Source organism: Pinus tabuliformis, chromosome 4_1, assembly GCF_031772625.1.
Source record: "Pinus tabuliformis cultivar Carrire ecotype Pingquan chromosome 4_1, CPIR1, whole genome shotgun sequence".
NCBI lineage: Eukaryota > Viridiplantae > Streptophyta > Pinopsida > Pinales > Pinaceae > Pinus > Pinus tabuliformis.
The window spans coordinates 199,822,263-199,839,224 of NC_142303.1; the positions used below are offsets into that span (position 1 = coordinate 199,822,263).

Consider the following 16,962-nt stretch of genomic DNA (forward strand, 5'->3'; position numbering starts at 1 on the left):
CCTGCTCACCCTCTGACCAGATTGAAGAGTGAAAAATTTGGTATTCAACCAAGTGAACTCCCTCTCCCTACTAGGAAAAGAGCAAGGAAAGCACCACCAGGGTCTGACCGTGAGACTCTTTCATCCACTTCATCCATTTCAACACCCTCACCGCGAAGTCAACCACCCACATCCTCATCCCAAATCACTCATCCACCTTCCACACTTCCTCTTCAATCATCAAAGATCATAATACCTTCATCTTCTCAGCATCAGGGACCATCTTCTGCACTCTCATTAACTAGCGGCTCAACGATGGCCCAGTCTCCATGGAACAATCCTGGGGCGGTTTTAATGCCTCCACCACTGAGCCCAATACTGGCCCATCCTGAGAAGTGGCTACCTAAATTCAATCCAGAAATAGGCATGCTAGCTGAAGAGCATATCAATAATTTCATGCTTTCTGTTAATCTCAACAGAGTTACCAACGAAGATGATGTCGTTCGACTTTTTCCTTACACAATGCAAGGAACAGCCGGGTCATGGTACTTTTCGTTATCTTCCGGGTCCATCACAAGTTGGGACATTTTTCAAAGTCAATTCCTCACCAAGTTTGGCGATGACAGATCAACAGCGACATTGATCAATGACCTATCTAATCTTAAAGCTGAGGCTAGAGAACCCATTAAAGATTTCAATTTACGGTTCAACAAGATCCTCAACAAGATTCCCGCTGCTTCTCAACCCAACGAGGAAGTAAGATGTGAATGGTACATCACGGCCTTACCATCTAACTTGGCTATCTTCGTAGATAGAGCAAACAAGACGACCTTAGTTGAAAACTTAACTGAGGCATTAGCAGTAGAAAAATGCGTAGTTGCCCTAGAAAAGAGATCTGCAATAGAAGAACGCAAATCTAAGAAGATCTCTTTCAAAGAGGACACCAAGAAGAAGCAAACGAAAGATCCTTTCGATATGGAAGGATTACAAAAGGTGTTAAAGGCCATGTACAATGAGATGATTGATATAAGAAAACAAGTAGCAGAAACTTCTTCAAAAAAGCCCGACAGATCTTTTAAAAGAAACCTTCCCATGGAGGTGAAACCACCCAATGCTGTCTCAAACGTCGAATCTGAAGAAGAAGAAGAAGAAGAGAATACCACTGAAGGGCAGACCGATGATGAAGAAGTTGTGGAACTACAAGGAATGTGGGATTTCATCCTCCCACAAGAAGAGGATCAAGAAGCATTTCCGGTTAGCACACGAAGCAAAAATCAACTTGATCCTCCCCAAACTACCCCTAAACAGAAGGGCGCAAGCCCTGCAACAAAAGATAAGTTCGCAACAAAGAAAACAACCGCTAGAGCGACCCAATTTAGCCCAGTCCAATCAGATCAAGCACCTCAATCAAGAACACTGATAGTGTCGGATGAAATGGAGTATAACATTATCGATGACATGAAAAAGACTAGGGCTAATATCACTCTTTACGAATTGAGCAAATTGAAACATCAACAGAAAATAATGATGAAAGAATTACATGCCGTGCCTACTACATCTTTACCTACAGCTGTAGCTTCCCACAACATGGGAAGACCTCCAACCAACATGATCAATAATATTGATCCGAACGACATTGCCTTGATTGGAGGAAGGTCAAGATCCCATACTCCTCCTTTTCTCCTCACTTATGAAATTTTCAATAAAAACGTGCACAATTGCCTGATTGATTTTGGTGCTTCAACGAATATTCTACCCAGATCAATATGTGCCAAATTGAATGTTCAGCCTCAGAAATCTGCGGTGCGCATAGTTCAACTTGATCGATATCAGGTCGAAGTGATTGGTGAACTTAACTAGGTGACCATAAGATTGTCGTCTAACCCGAAAGTATGTCAGGTTATCGACATTCTAGTAGCTGATATCCCTGAATTCTATGGTTTAATTCTTAGCAGGGATTGGTCCGAGAAACTCCATGGATATTTCCCAAACGACTGGTCGCACATGTGGTTACCCTACAACGGCAAACCCAACCAAATAAAGGTTGAACGAGAATTGCACCAAAAGTACATAGTGACAGAATTGGAAGGAGAGAACGAAGCAATAGCATACAAAAGCAGTATCATAGGAAATTACTCGGTAGGTTCTTTCCTCAACAATTTCAATGCTCACACTTCACCTTACTTAGAAAATTCAGTTGTGTCCCAAGTTGAAATTTTTTCCCAAACTGATGATTCAAAGTGTTTTGATTTTTTAGATAATTCTGTAAATACATCTTTATTTTGGAAATCATATTTTGATGGCTCTAAATCTAACGAGGGAGCAGGAGCAGGATGCGTTCTGGTTAACCCAGATGGGAACAAGACCATGCTTACATGAAGACTTGAGTTCGATTGCACAAACAATACAGCGGAATACGAAGCCTTGGTGCAAGGCCTATACAAAGCAATCAGTTTGAATGTTAAGTATCTTCAAGTCTTTGGGGATTCCAAAATTGTCGTCAAACAGGTACGTAACACCATACACTGCCTGTCAAATCATTTAAAGCACTATCAATCTTTAGTACAAGATCTGACTTCGCATTTCATAGCATTCAATATTTCGTCAATCCCAAGACTCCAAAATGTGAGCGCAGACCTGTTAGCTAACGTAGCCTCTAGACTGATTCCCTCCGAAGATTTTAGTCCCGATAGGTTTTCAATAGAATTAATCTTTAAACCATCCATCCCTGACAACATCACCAACTGGAGAGTATTCAATGACGATCCAGACATTGTAAATTTCCTCACTTCTCAAGGATCCTACTCAAATCAAATAATTGATGAAAACCATCATGATCACCAAATTCAGCAAAATAGCACTGATAACGCTATACCTAAATCGGTGGTTAAGTTAGAAGATTTATATGATTTGAAAAGTCGGTTTAAAAGGTCTGCCAATTCTAAACTCTACAGTTCAACTCTGAACTATGAATTAGTGAACCTAGGAACAGATCAAAAGCCGCAAAACGTTAATCTAGGCCACGACCTAGCCCCTGAAGAAAAATCAGCATATATCCGTCTTCTGAGACAATTCAAAAACGTTTTTGCGTGGAATTACGATGAGATGAAAACGTACAACACTTCTATCATTCAACACACTATCCCTATGATTGAAAATGAAAAACCTGTCCAGCAGAAGCTCAAAAAAATCCACCCCAACTTAGAAAATCAGATAAAGACTGAGCTAAATAAATTGTTGAGAGCCAGAATAATTCTCCCCGTCAGACACTCCAAATGGGTATCCAATATGGTGCCTGTTAGGAAGAAAAACGAAGATATTAGAATCTGTATTGATTTCCGGAATCTCAACAAAGCCTGTCAGAAAGACAATTTTCCCCTCCCACCTATGGAGAAAATACTACAGGCAGTAGCGGGCTCAGAATTAATGTCTTTCCTGGATGGATTTTCAGGATACAATCAAGTGCTGGTACATCCCGATGATCAGTTGAAAACCACATTCCGAACCAAGTGGGGCACATACGCATATCGGAAGATGCCATTTCGTCTGATCAATGCCGGCGCTACCTTTCAGAGAGCCATGGACATCGTGTTTAAAGGTTTAGTCAATAAATCGGTAGTGATTTACCTAGATGATATAACAATGTACTCCAAGAAGCGAAGCGACCATCTCAAAGATTTGAAACAGATCTTTCAAAGATGCTTAAGGTATGGAATTTCACTTAACCCAAAGAAATCTTTTTTCGCATTAAGTGAAGGGAAATTGCTCGGATTCATAGTGTCGAAATCTGGTATTCACATTGAACCTGATAGAATCAAAGAAATTTCCGAAATATCCATACCCCATAACAAAAAGGCCATGCAATCTTTCCTTGGACAAATCAATTTTGTAAAAAGGTTTGTCCTCGATTTTTCACGTATTATTTCTCCTTTACAAAATATGATAAAAAAGAATTCAAATTTTAAATGGGGCATAGATGAGCACGAAGCATTCAACTTGATCAAACAAGCTATCATCAACACTCCATCTTTAGCTACCCCAAATTTTTCAGAATCTTTCATCTTATACACTTTTGCCTCAGAGAAATCTTATGCCGTGATTTTGACTCAAGTAAATCAAGAGAAGGCGGAAGCTCCAATCGCATTCTTTAGCTCAAACTTACAAGGTGCTGAACTCAATTACTTAGATGTGGAGAAACAGGCTTATGCTGTTTTCAAAGCGATCAAATATTTTAGACCTTTCTTACTTAAAGCCCATACCAAAGTCGTAGTACCGTTTCCAGCGGTAAGAAACCTTTTGGTACAGAAGGATGTGGGCGAAAAGAGAGCAAATTGGATTACCGCTCTACAAGAATACGATCTTGAGATCAAACCAGCAAACATCGTAAGGGGTCAAGGCTTCTGCAAGATGTTAGCTGGAGCATCGCAAATTCCTGAGAACTCATCTGAAGAGGTACACACGTATGAGGTAAGCCTAAACGACGCAGAATCATTATATGCAAACACCATTTATTATCTTAAGAACGGGTATGCTCCATCACACTTTGATCACACCAAGAAAAGAGCTCTAAGATTGAAAGCTAAACAATACCAGCTCATAAATGATGTTCTGTTTAAAAACAATTACGATTCTGTACTTCTTAGGTGTCTTGAGAAAACTGAAGCCGAAAAGGTTTTGTAGGAACTCCACGATGGACCAGCAGGTGGACACTATGCTGGAGAGACTACTGCGCATAATATCTTACGTGCAGGATATTATTGGCCCACACTGTTCAAAGACTCATACAATTACGTAAGGAAATGCCAAATCTGCCAGACTGCTGCAGGGAAACAAAGGAAATCGTCCATGCCACTACAGCCGGTCAACATCGAGCAACCATTCAGCCAATGGGGCTTGGACATAATAGGTGAGATCGTTCCTCACTCTTCTAAGCAGCATAGGTATATCCTCACGGCAACAGATTATTTTACTAAATGGGTAGAAGCAGTTCCTCTCAAGACAGTTAATTCTGAAAACATTATTGAATTCATAGATCAATTTATCATCACTAGGTTTGGATTGCCAACGGCCTGAATGTTTGATAATGCATCATACTTTTCTGGAAATGCAATGACTGAGTTTGCATTAAAAAGAGGGTTCAAATTGAAATATTCTGCTAATTACTATCCACAAGGTAATGGGTTGGCTGAATCAACAAACAAAAACCTAATCAGGATTATCAAAAGAACAGTAGACCAAAACCAAAAGAATTGGCACAAAGCGCTGGTAAATGCTTTATGGGCAGATAGAATCATGAAGAAATCTTCAATCGGCACTTCTCCCTTTAATTTAGTTTATGGGAAAGAAGTGGTTCTTCCAACTCACTTAGTCATTCCCTCTTTGTCTTTAGTACAACACATCGATGAAGTATCTACTTCCTCTTTGCAATTAAGACAAATGGAAATAATCAAACTAGAAGAACGCCGAGAACAAGCTAAGAAAACCCATGCTCACCACCAAGCGCTAATAAAATACTCTTTTGACTCAGCCATCATAACCAGAAAGAACTTTCAGATGGGAGATTTAGTTTTGAAATGGGATAAGGCTCATGAAGAAAAGGGCAAACATACGAAATTTCAGAAGCTGTGGCTTGGTCCTTTTCAGATTGTAGAAGTCATAGGCCCATCGACGTTTGTGTTACAGGATTTGGCAGGTAGAAGAGATTCTTTGCCTGTGAATGGACAGATTCTTAAAATGTATTTTCCATAGAAGATCACTCTTCTATTTTTTGTAGGATAGTTTTAGTTTCTTTTATTTTGTTTTTCTCTTTCTTATAAATAAAACTGGTTGTAAATGATCATTGAATAAGATTCATGAAAGAGCACACTAACTCTCTATCAGATTTTGATTTCACTTGTACAAATAGCAAAACTTTTCGAAAAATCTGATTTTTATTATTGACAAATTGTTATGTACCTAGGGGGGATAATATGGGATACCAAGGGAGGTACCCAAGGTAATAATGTAATAATGGGATGGGCCATAGTAATAAATAAGGTGTTTAACCCATGTCATGTAAGGGACCACAAGTAATTAATAATAATGTAATGGGCCCATGGTATTAGTTGATGGTATGAGGAAACCATGGTAATGATGCATGGTATTGTATGTATGAGGCCTATATAAAGGCTAGAGACTCCACATAAGAAGAGGAAGAGAAGTATTCTTGTATGAACAGGCATATGGCTTGTGGAGTGTTCTCCTTCCTTAAGGAGTGAATGTATGGTGTTGCCCTACCTTAAGGGTTTGATCAATAAAGAATCATTTCATATTATTTCTGGGTTTCTTTGCATTCTCTTATATTTTCATATTAGATCTATAATATTCTTGGGTCAGATCTACAACAATTGGTATCAGAGCTACATCAAGTGGTATCAGAGCTCTTTCTTGGGCAAACCGTGGAGAATCATTTCATATTATTTCTGGGTTTCTTTGCATTCTCTTATATTTTCATATCAGATCTATAATATTCTTGGGTCAGATCTACAACAATTGGTATCAGAGCTACATCAAGTGGTATCAGAGCTCTTTCTTGAAACCGTGGAGATTTTTTTTCATTTTTGCAGGGTTTCTCGGGTGGCGAAATTGCAGATCAGATCTGTACGTTTTGGTGCAAGATCTGTAGAATCTAATTGCAGATCTGTATTTCTTGTGAAATAATACCCAAATTCAAAAAAAAAATCGGTTGAATAGGAGTCCGGATAAAGGAGATATCGCTGATCTAAAAATCAGTGGGGTTGCCGAGAATTTTTAGGACCAGCGAATTTGTGGCACAGATCTAGACGTCCTGGTACAAGATCTGCAAAATATAATTGCAGATCTGGATTCTTTGGGAAAAAATACCCAACTTCAAAAAAAAAATCAGTCGAATCGGAGTCCGGATGAGGGAGATATCGCTGATTTAAAATCAGCTCTTTTTGCAGAAATTTTGGGTGACGACGGGAGAGTAGCAGCGCAGATCTGGAATTCTAGTGCCTGGATCAGGATTTCTATCACATGGGCAGATGCAGAATGATTGCTCCATTTCTAAAAACAGGTCATAATAAGGATTCTGAGCAATATTGACGAAACTGTGACAATTACACATTTTCGCCAAGTAAGTGAATTTTTTCCAAACCATTCATGGCTTCTAGCAAGGATCTATATTTTACAGGAAAAGATGATGGTCCTACTATTGAAGAATTCATACAAATATACAAGTCCAAATTTGGGACAACAGGTTGTTTTTGGAAGTTTCAAATGCTGTCTAACTTTAGAGGTGAGGCTCAAAAATGGAAATTATTACTTGACTACGACTGGTTGAACAAAATTTCAGATGCAGAATTTGAAAAAGTCTTTTTGGACAAATGGTCTCGGGCTAGGAAAAAGGAGAATGAGACACATAAGGGGTTAATTCCTACAGGTATATCCTTATTGCAGATTCATGGATTGATTCAGAAAGAGAAGATCATTGTTTCTATCAATCCTAGTTGTAAACATAATTTTATCAGTGTTAATTTGGTAAAAAAATTGCAAGTCCCAGCAAAACAAATTGAACATACACAGGTTGATGATAAGGATGTTTAAGTGTACAAGGATTTGAAGATTTCTATGGATAAATATGTGTTGCATGGTGATTTTTATGCTTCAGAGATGGATAATATGGATGTTGTTTTGGGATACCCTTGGATGGAACCCGTGGGTACTACCAATATTAATGTGCAGAAGAAATTCCTAAAGCTATGGTATAAAAAGAAGAAAATTACATTACAGGATATTTCTATCCATAAACAGGTAGAGCACATGGAGGCTGAAGCAGAAGATGTTCAAGGGACTGACATATCAGATGATGAGCCTTTGATGATCGACAATCAAACACAAATAGAGGCTGTAGAAGAAAAGGTTACAGGTGATGATACATCAGAGGAGGGCTCAGTGGTTGAAGTCATATTGACAAAGAAGACACCACAACAGGAACCACAACAGGGTGAAGTCAAGCAAAAGCCATCGTGGGTTAAAACTTCAACATATCATCACCCACATCACCCAGAAAAACAACAATCAAGATGGCCACCAATTAGCCACATGGACAACAAACCCCATAGGACAGATCGAGAGGAACAAAGATCCACCTACTACACATCCACACAGAAGAGCTACCGCAGTCAACTTCCATCTCAAACGAGCGAGGCACCAGCGAGATCGAGGGTTCACATTTCTCTTGGATGGATAGATGCACGTGCATGGTATCAGTGGACTACTCTTTTGAGTAGATCTTATTATTTATGTTCTTCCCATGTTTCGGGGACGAAACATGTTTAGGGGGGTGGAATGTTATGTACCTAGGGGGGATAATATGGGGTACCAAGGGAGATACCCAAGGTAATAATGTAATAATGGGATGGGCCATAGTAATAAATAAGGTGGTTAACCCATGTCATGTAAGGGACCACAAGTAATTAATAATAATGTAATGGGCCCATGGTATTAGTTGATGGTATGAGGAAACCATGGTAATGATGCATGGTATTGTATGTATGAAGCCTATATAAAGGCTAAAGACTCCACATATGAAGAGGGAGAGAAGTATTCTTATATGAACAGACATATGGCTTGTGGAGTGTTCTCCTTCCTTAAGGAGTGAATGTATGGTGTTGCCCTACCTTAAGGGTTTGATCAATAAAGAATCATTTCATATTATTTCTGGGTTTCTTTGCATTCTCTTATATTTTCATATCAGATCTATAATATTCTTGGGTCAGATCTACAACAATTGGTATCAGAGCTACATCAAGTGGTATCAGAGCTACATCACAAATAGAGTTAACTTTAGCTTGAATAATGATATCAGTTTCAACCTTTCAAAAGACTTTGATGAAAGCAACCTTTGGTAAAAAATTGTTTTATCCCAGCACAATGAAAGGTATCATCAATAATAAAATAAATATTCTCTGCAAAGCTGTTATTTTCAAAACTCTATTATTGTCGTTCAGAAATTTCTTAAGGAAAAACAATGACTTCCTCCCTGCTAAAGGAAACCGCAGCATTCAGAGAAACAATCCGAGAAAACACTATATCTCAAAGAATAAGAGGTCTCATCACGAGCCGGCTTATCATGATCACAGATATTATAACTTGCTGACTTTGCCAATACTGTCTATCAAAACAGGGCAACAACTCAAGATTGTTGCAATCAAAAGACAAGGGGTCTCATCACGAGCCAACATGTTCAGCAAAAGTGTAAATCAAGTGAATGACTGTGTCATAATTTGGCCACCAAACCAAGACATTGTTCTTTAGAGAGTAAAAAAGGAAAAATTGCCAAAAAGGATTTTTCTCTCAAATGTTGTAAATAACCTCAAGTAGGAAAAAGGATCATTGCTGGATAACATGGTAACCCTGTCGAGGCTATGGATGCTTGTGGGCAGCAGAGGCTCTACCTACGACAAATGAGCATATTTTAAAGCCAGTAAGCAGAGAAGACCTTATTTTATCTGTTAAAAAAAAAGACCGAGTAATGTCTGGTATGAATGCAAGAACTAAGCCTAGGGAAGCAGACAATTGGAATAAAATAAGGGTTGAAACAAAGTATCAATGACAGGATGAGGGGTAATCTACTCTATCTGTCCATAACAAAATTTATACATATGAAAATTTTTCTGTTTCGGAAGTGGAAATGTCAATAGAAAAGCAGAGATAACTAGTTCTTCACAGTGAATCGCCATTGTTGTGGTCACCAAAAACCCCCCTCTTTGTTTAGTATTAGCGATAATATCAAGCAAAGGGGGACCCTTAACAAAAAATCCCAAAAATATTTTTATCCAAATTTTTGTATTTAACTCCCTAAAAGCTAAATTCATCGCAGAGAGAGAGTGAAGAGTTTTCCTATGCGCATAAATAAGCTGCAAGGAAAGTGATGCGAAATTCATCGCATCGCATATTTTGAAAGCGCCCTTAAAAGAAAATAAAAAGGAATTGCTGACGGCCGATATGCGACGTCGCATATTGCAAACATCGCAAAAGAAGCACACAACGAGCAAATGAAAATTGCGATATTGCGATTTGCGATCTGCGATCCTACAAACTGCGATTTTGCGATTTGTGATATGCGACGAATGAAACTATTAATTGCTGCGATACGAATCACAGAAACCACTCATCGCAAAGTTTCTTCGGCATGATCTGTAAATCCAAAATCGAGCGCTCACCTTAAAGGAAATTAATGATTGCACGCCTGAGTATCCAAAGATGATCGTGTTGCATTTTTCGAAGAGTCAAGTCTCTATGAGTGTCATAATTATGCATTCATTAGAGTTTAAAGCTTTCATGTCAATCTTTTTGTCATGTCTCTTTTCCTTTGCGTAAACTGTAAGGCAGTAACTGATATAAATCTATATGCAGGAAACATCTAAGGAAAAGGGGAAAGCGCCAATACTTGAAGAACAGAGAGGAGATGCCTTCGCAAATGAATGCTGCATGCAGCAGAGCTGTGGATTCCAGAGTATCACTCCACGGACACTGATGAAAATAGACTATCCAAGACTCAGAGTCAAAGGCGCACAAAAGCAGCGTGTTTGCAAAAGATCCTGAAGCTCAGATTGGGTAAAGCAAAAAGAAAAACGCTGAAAAGGGATGATGCTTCAGAAAAGCCTGGAACAAAGAATGGAAACAATTTCCAATACGTAAGATTGTTCAGGCAACGAAATCCCTAACTCATTGAGTCATTCACACGGTCGGAAACCGAAATAGCAACATCACAATCAGTTTGAAAGAAATCTGGGTTATACTAAGTATACACACAGCAAAAAACACCCAGCCAGAGGAAGATTTTCAAAATATCTTCTAGTTTGTCAGAAAGAGGTGCCAGCTTTTGTTATTTCTACTTTCATCGCCCGAGCAAAAGAAAAATACAACCAGCCGACTCTTTCCAGGCGAACCTCACATTGCTTACAGCACTAAGGAGCAGATACAGAAACGGTTAGAAATTAGATTCAATTTTTAGAAATAAATTTGCTTTACTAAAAGGGCGGTCATTTTAAGCCGTTCCCTAAATTTGTGTAATTAAGATTATTTAGTTAGTAGTATTTAACCCTTCTCATGGCATTTGGAGAAGGGTCCGGAAATTTGTCAAAAAACTTGTCCTCAGAACATTAACTTTTGCACCCTCGGAGGGGGTTTTTGATGAATGGATGGATCGAGATTTATTTATGTTTGCATTTTAATGTCTGCTACTGATGTTTCACTTCTGTACTCTTAGTAGATGTTAGAAGTAAGTAGAGATAAATCGTTATTGCTTGAAGTTTGTGAGTGAAAATCAGTCATAAATGGTACTTTTATCTCTTGATTAATTTCTGCTCATATTCTTAGAGTGATATACAGCTGATTGGTTTATATGTTAATGTATGAATGTCTGGATTACCATTTGGCACTTTTGTACGGTGGAATCATTTGTTTGTGCTTGACATATGAATAACTGTTTATGCGATATGCTGTTCACAACTGTTTTGCCTAACTTCTTATGCAGAATGGTTCATCTTAATTGATTTATATTCTTATGATCGCTGAATGATCTTTATTACCAGTTGTTGTATGAAATCTTTTTAGATCGCATAATGAAAGAATTTTACCCCGGGTTAGTATAGATTAGATGTGCTGTTTTTGTTAGATTACAGTAGCATAGAGTGAGTTTAGAGTCTAGAATTAAATTAGTTTAAAATTACCTTTAGATTAGTATCTTCAAAATATACACACACACACACATCTTTTAGATTGGGAAGCTGGTCCCATCATCCCCAGTCGGACCCGCTACACCAAACGGGCAAGGAGCCGCCAACCAGGTTCCCGACCGGGTGGGTATCCCCCTTGTTGTTGACCCGATTTCGGGGCCCTCAACACCCAGGAACTTCAAAAGTTCCCCCTACAATCTTCTGTTGTAGTCTCTATCATTCATTTATTAACCTATGCACATTACCTTCTTTTGTGTGCAAACTCCTTTTCATAGGAATTCCTTCCTCACTCTAATTGCAATTATGCTATGATACCACTAATGATGGAGGTTTACCCCCACTTACACCCATAATATGCATATACAGTGCATAAACACATTAGTCCCGAGTATTTTAACTCACCATCGAGTCAAACCTCTCAACCATCAATGGTTAAGGCCCCCTTAACAACTCAACGAAATGATTTATAGAATAATAAAGTCTAACCCTTAAATAACCTTTTCCTTTATATCGGAACTCAATCACCCCTTTACAAACTTTAGTTTAAGCCTTATTCACTCTTTAGGCCATCATAGAATTGTTTCCGCATATATATAACAAACCCCTCTGTAACCTTTGGTTAATGCAGACTTAACCACAAAACCCTCTATCAGTGCTTTACTTCTATTATAAATATAAATACACATAAACAACATAAACTTTACCTTTTCCGGCTTGGTACGTCCTTTGAACAGTTCACGAGGTTTCCCCTTTATCACTAATCGCAATCATGTATTGGCTTCTCCACGAGTTTTCGTTAACACTCGCTCTATCGCTTCCCATATGCGATAATGCAATACCAGATCTCAAAATATTATTAACTGAGTCTGAATACTTTATTGGGTCCACCTTTTCCATATGCCTTATCGCATTTCCTCAAACTCAGCATTACAGAGGAAACACACAGAATTCTGCTCCAAAGCTTAAGGCCGGAACTCAAATGGAATTGAGTCCACCTCTATAAGCTTTTGGGTCCATGCCTTCCATCCATTTTATCCAATCTCCGCATTCTATGATCGACTTGATCTCCACCATCCATTCCTTCCTCTAATTCGATGTCTATCAGCACTTTTCTTAATCACATTCCATCGTGCTGCCCGCTAGTCCTTCACCTCTATGATTGAATCGTAACTGTCGATCTAGTGATTGATCCGATGATTGTTTCTTAGCTTGATCAACCAACTTGTGTGTTAATCTTCCACCGTCGATCTTCTTCCATTAGATCCGACGGTTAACATTAGTTTCGTGTAGAAAACAAGAACGCAGTTTAACCACCCGAAAAGCGGTTTTCTCCCTCTCCTCCACTGCTATATGTCACTTGGTTAGTGGAATCAAATGCTCACCCCTCAATACCACTTAGCACTCCCCACTCACCTGAAATACCACTTGTGTGTAATAATATGCCTTTCTTTGTTAAAATTCGCCATTGCAATATTTCAACACTCCTCCATGCAACATGATTTGGACCATTGATCTATAAGATCTAGCAATTATTGTGCATCACCTCTTCACTTCTCTTCTCTTCTCCTTTTCTTGATTTCACTATTTCTTCAATGGTTTCCTGTGGTTTTGGGTTTCTTCAAAAGGTTTTGATTCTTCTATTGTTTCGCTGCGCACTCTTCCTCCTGAGCTTAACTCCGCGAATTCTCACACCACTGCCTCTCGATTCACACACTTACACATTTCCGATTGAACCTCTGTAAATATAAATATGAACAACTGGTTACATGTCGAGACAATCTATCTCTTAGGCTTGATCTTTGATATCAGTGGCCTCCTTCCTTTTTACTCTACCTGTAGGCTTACATTTATACTAGAAAGGTTCTGTTGAACTAATTCTAGTTCAAACCCTTAATCTACTAAACTGACTCCTAAATGTCCTCTAATTCCACTTCTAACTCTAATTAATCCCTAATAACACTCTCTAGTTCCTCGAATCATGAACTTCCTTAAGAGTTATAATTCACTTATAACTCTTTTGTCATTATTAACCACTCATGTTCTCCTTAATTCGAGAGCATATATAACATCCTCACATTATCTAATTAATCCTTATCCTACTCACACAAAATCCTAAATATTTAAATTATTCATCAATTAGGAATCCAACTTCCTTAAAATACATGACCCCCCTATGTCTACTAAAATACAATGACCTTCTCTTGGGTTGAATGCTCTTACATCACTTCTACATTTTTGTGATTCATGTTGAATCTAAAGTTGTTGTCAATGTGATTTATGGTTAATGTGATTTCTATTGGGATAATAAATTGGAATCTGTCATTGGGATCCTAAAGAACATTGAACTAATTGTGATCAGCATATGACATACCATTGTTAACAAAAATTAACAATAGTTTACATAATAAAGCCTTTTTTTTGAGGTGTATATTAATATATAGTCATTTCAAATATGCAATTTATTTACCTACCAACTCATATGTGTGTGTGTGTGTGTGTGTGTGTGAGAGAGAGAGAGAGAGAGAGAGAGAGAGAGAGTTGGTATTGAAGTTGAAGGGACTGAGAATAGATATAGGACACCATGACCTAGACACTTAGCAGGATTTTTGAGTTTCTGCATGGTTCGACAATGGAGACTCCTATAATCATGCAATCAAATCTACTGCCCATTCTCTCTATCTTACTTGAGAGTATGAAAGATGTTATCAGTGTGGCAGAGAAATTCTACAGTGCTTTGTATGTTTTGGCCCAGGGATATGAAGATGCAGCAGTGAGTTCTTCTCCACTTTCTCCTTTTTTCCACAATATTGTACATTCTCTTCTTGCTGCAGCCCACAGGGAAGATGCAATTGATTCTAGGCTTAGGGTATCTGATTATGAGAAGTTGAATGAAGTTGTAAGATGTTCGATCGAAGTGACTACACCCATAGTAATGCAGCTTGTTCCAGTCATGCTAATGAAGCTCAATGAAACCCTTGAGACACCAAAACTATCTTCGGAAGATATGGAGAAACAGAGTGAGCTACAGTCCCTTCTCTATGGCTGCTTGCAGGTTATTATTCAAAAACTGGGAGCTTCTCAGTCAACCAAGTATGGAATTGTACAGTACTCCGATCAGATGATGAATATCTTCTTCAGAATATTTTCTTATAGTAGCGCCATGGTTCATGAGGAAGTAATGTTAGCCATTGGGGCACTTGCTTATGCAATTGGCATGGAATTTGGTAAGTATATGCAAGAGTTCTACAAATATTTGGAAATGGGTCTTCAAAAATTCGAAGAATATCAGGTTTGTGCTATCACTGTTTGGTTGGTTGGTGATATATGTTGAGTACTGGATGACAAGGTGCTGCCTTTCTGTGATGGTATCATATCATAACTTCTTAAGGACCTTTCAAGCAATCAGCTCCATCGTTCAGTAAAACCCATAATATTTTCTTGTTTTGGAGATATAGCTTTGGCTATTGGCGAGCATTTTGAGAAATATTTGATTTATGCAATGCCCATGCTTTAGAGTGCAGTAAAGATCTCAGTGTAGTCTGCAAGCCAAGAGGTTGAAATATCAGAGTACACTAATTAGCTACACAATGGAATCATAGAAGCCTATTCAGGCATTTTCCAAGGTTTCAAAAGCTCCCCTAAAGCAGCATTACTAATGCCTTATGTAGGTCACATTTTGCAATTCCTCGAGAGTACTTTTTAAGACAGGGATAGGGATGAATCTGTCATGAAATATGCAATTGGAGCTTTGGGGGACTTGGCTGACACACTAGGAAAGAGTGGTGCCCCTTTACTTTGGTCTTCTATATTTCCTAAAGACTTTATAAATGAGTGCTTGTTATCCGATGATCATGGAATTAAGGAAACTACCCAATGCTTTTAGTACACTGTCAGTCAAGCCCTTTCAGCCTGATTTTATGGCCTAAAATGCTTTGGTTTGTTTGGCTAAATTGATTTTCTTGGGTTTCTTTTCAACCCAATTATCAGCTCCTCACTGTGTCCAATGAAGACAATGTTATGGAGTTTTCTAGCATGGTTGAAATCCCCTAATATTGCAAATCATCAGCTTGAGATGTTGGATTCAGTCAAGAGAAACCTTAAGGAAGGAGAACACTCTACAAGCCATATGCTTGTTCATACAATAATCCTTGACACCCTCCAATGTGGAGTCTCTAGCCTCTATATAGGCCTCATACATACAATACCATGGATCATTACCATGGTTCCCTCAATACCATCTATGTAATAACATGGGCCCATTACATTATTACTAACTACTTGTGGTCCCTTACATGATATGGGTTAACCACCTTATTTATTACTGTGGCCCATCCCATTATTACATTATTCCATTGGGTACCTCCCTTTGTACTCCATATTATCCCCCCTAGGTATATAACAAAGATGCAATTATTTTGCACTCATTTCCATACGCAGGATCATCTTGTAGACAAGTGTTGGACTTTGCATCCAACAAGTCATCCATGACATTTGAAGAAAGTGGAGAGAGATTTTAGCAAGAATGGAAAAGAGGGTTCCATAATTGATGTGGATGAGGATGATACACAAGATGAAGTGCAGCTGAAAGAAGTGCCATTGAAATGGTTTGTAAAGAGATGGTTAGATTTGTTAACCAATTAAGGCCTTGCATTTCTCTTGATAATTGATGCAAATATTTCCTTATTGATGCATTTCCTTGTTATTTGGATGCATTTCTTTTCTCTTGAAAGTATGCTACATATTGCATGAAGTAAGATGTTCAAAAAGTAGAGTTATGTTGACTCACTTAGATGTAGCAAAGATGGAAATTTGCAACTACAAATTTGCATGCATGTTCCGTTCTTGAACTTGCATGTTTATAGAAGGAAGGTGTTTGAAAGTGGAGTATGTCGACTCACTTTATTGTAGAAAATTTGATCATTTCATCTCTTAAAGTACTCGTACATACCAATGGGATTCTTGTACTTGTGATTGTACTTATGAGAGAGTTGAGAATTGTTATACATTCATGAGATCTAATGTGTGTGAACAATGGAATTTCTAATAGTTTTATTGTGTTTGAATATGCATGAGTGATTGACTTATGTCGGTTGATTGCACATGTATGTTGTCAACTTGAGAATGTTGATCATTTGCACATGCATGAGTGTTAGCTTGTGTGGTCAAATTATTGTTACATGTATGTTATATTGACTTAAAAGAGTTGATTTTGTCTCCAAATATGAAAGGGAGATGTGAC

The 16,962-nt window shown here is 38.3% G+C and overlaps 1 pseudogene; it reads left to right on the forward strand.

Moving 5' to 3' along the window:
* The window catches only part of LOC149174912 (importin subunit beta-1 pseudogene), a 33,193-nt pseudogene extending 17,557 nt beyond the window's left edge, over nt 1–15,636 (forward strand).
* The last annotated feature ends 1,326 nt before the right edge of the window (nt 15,637–16,962 follow it).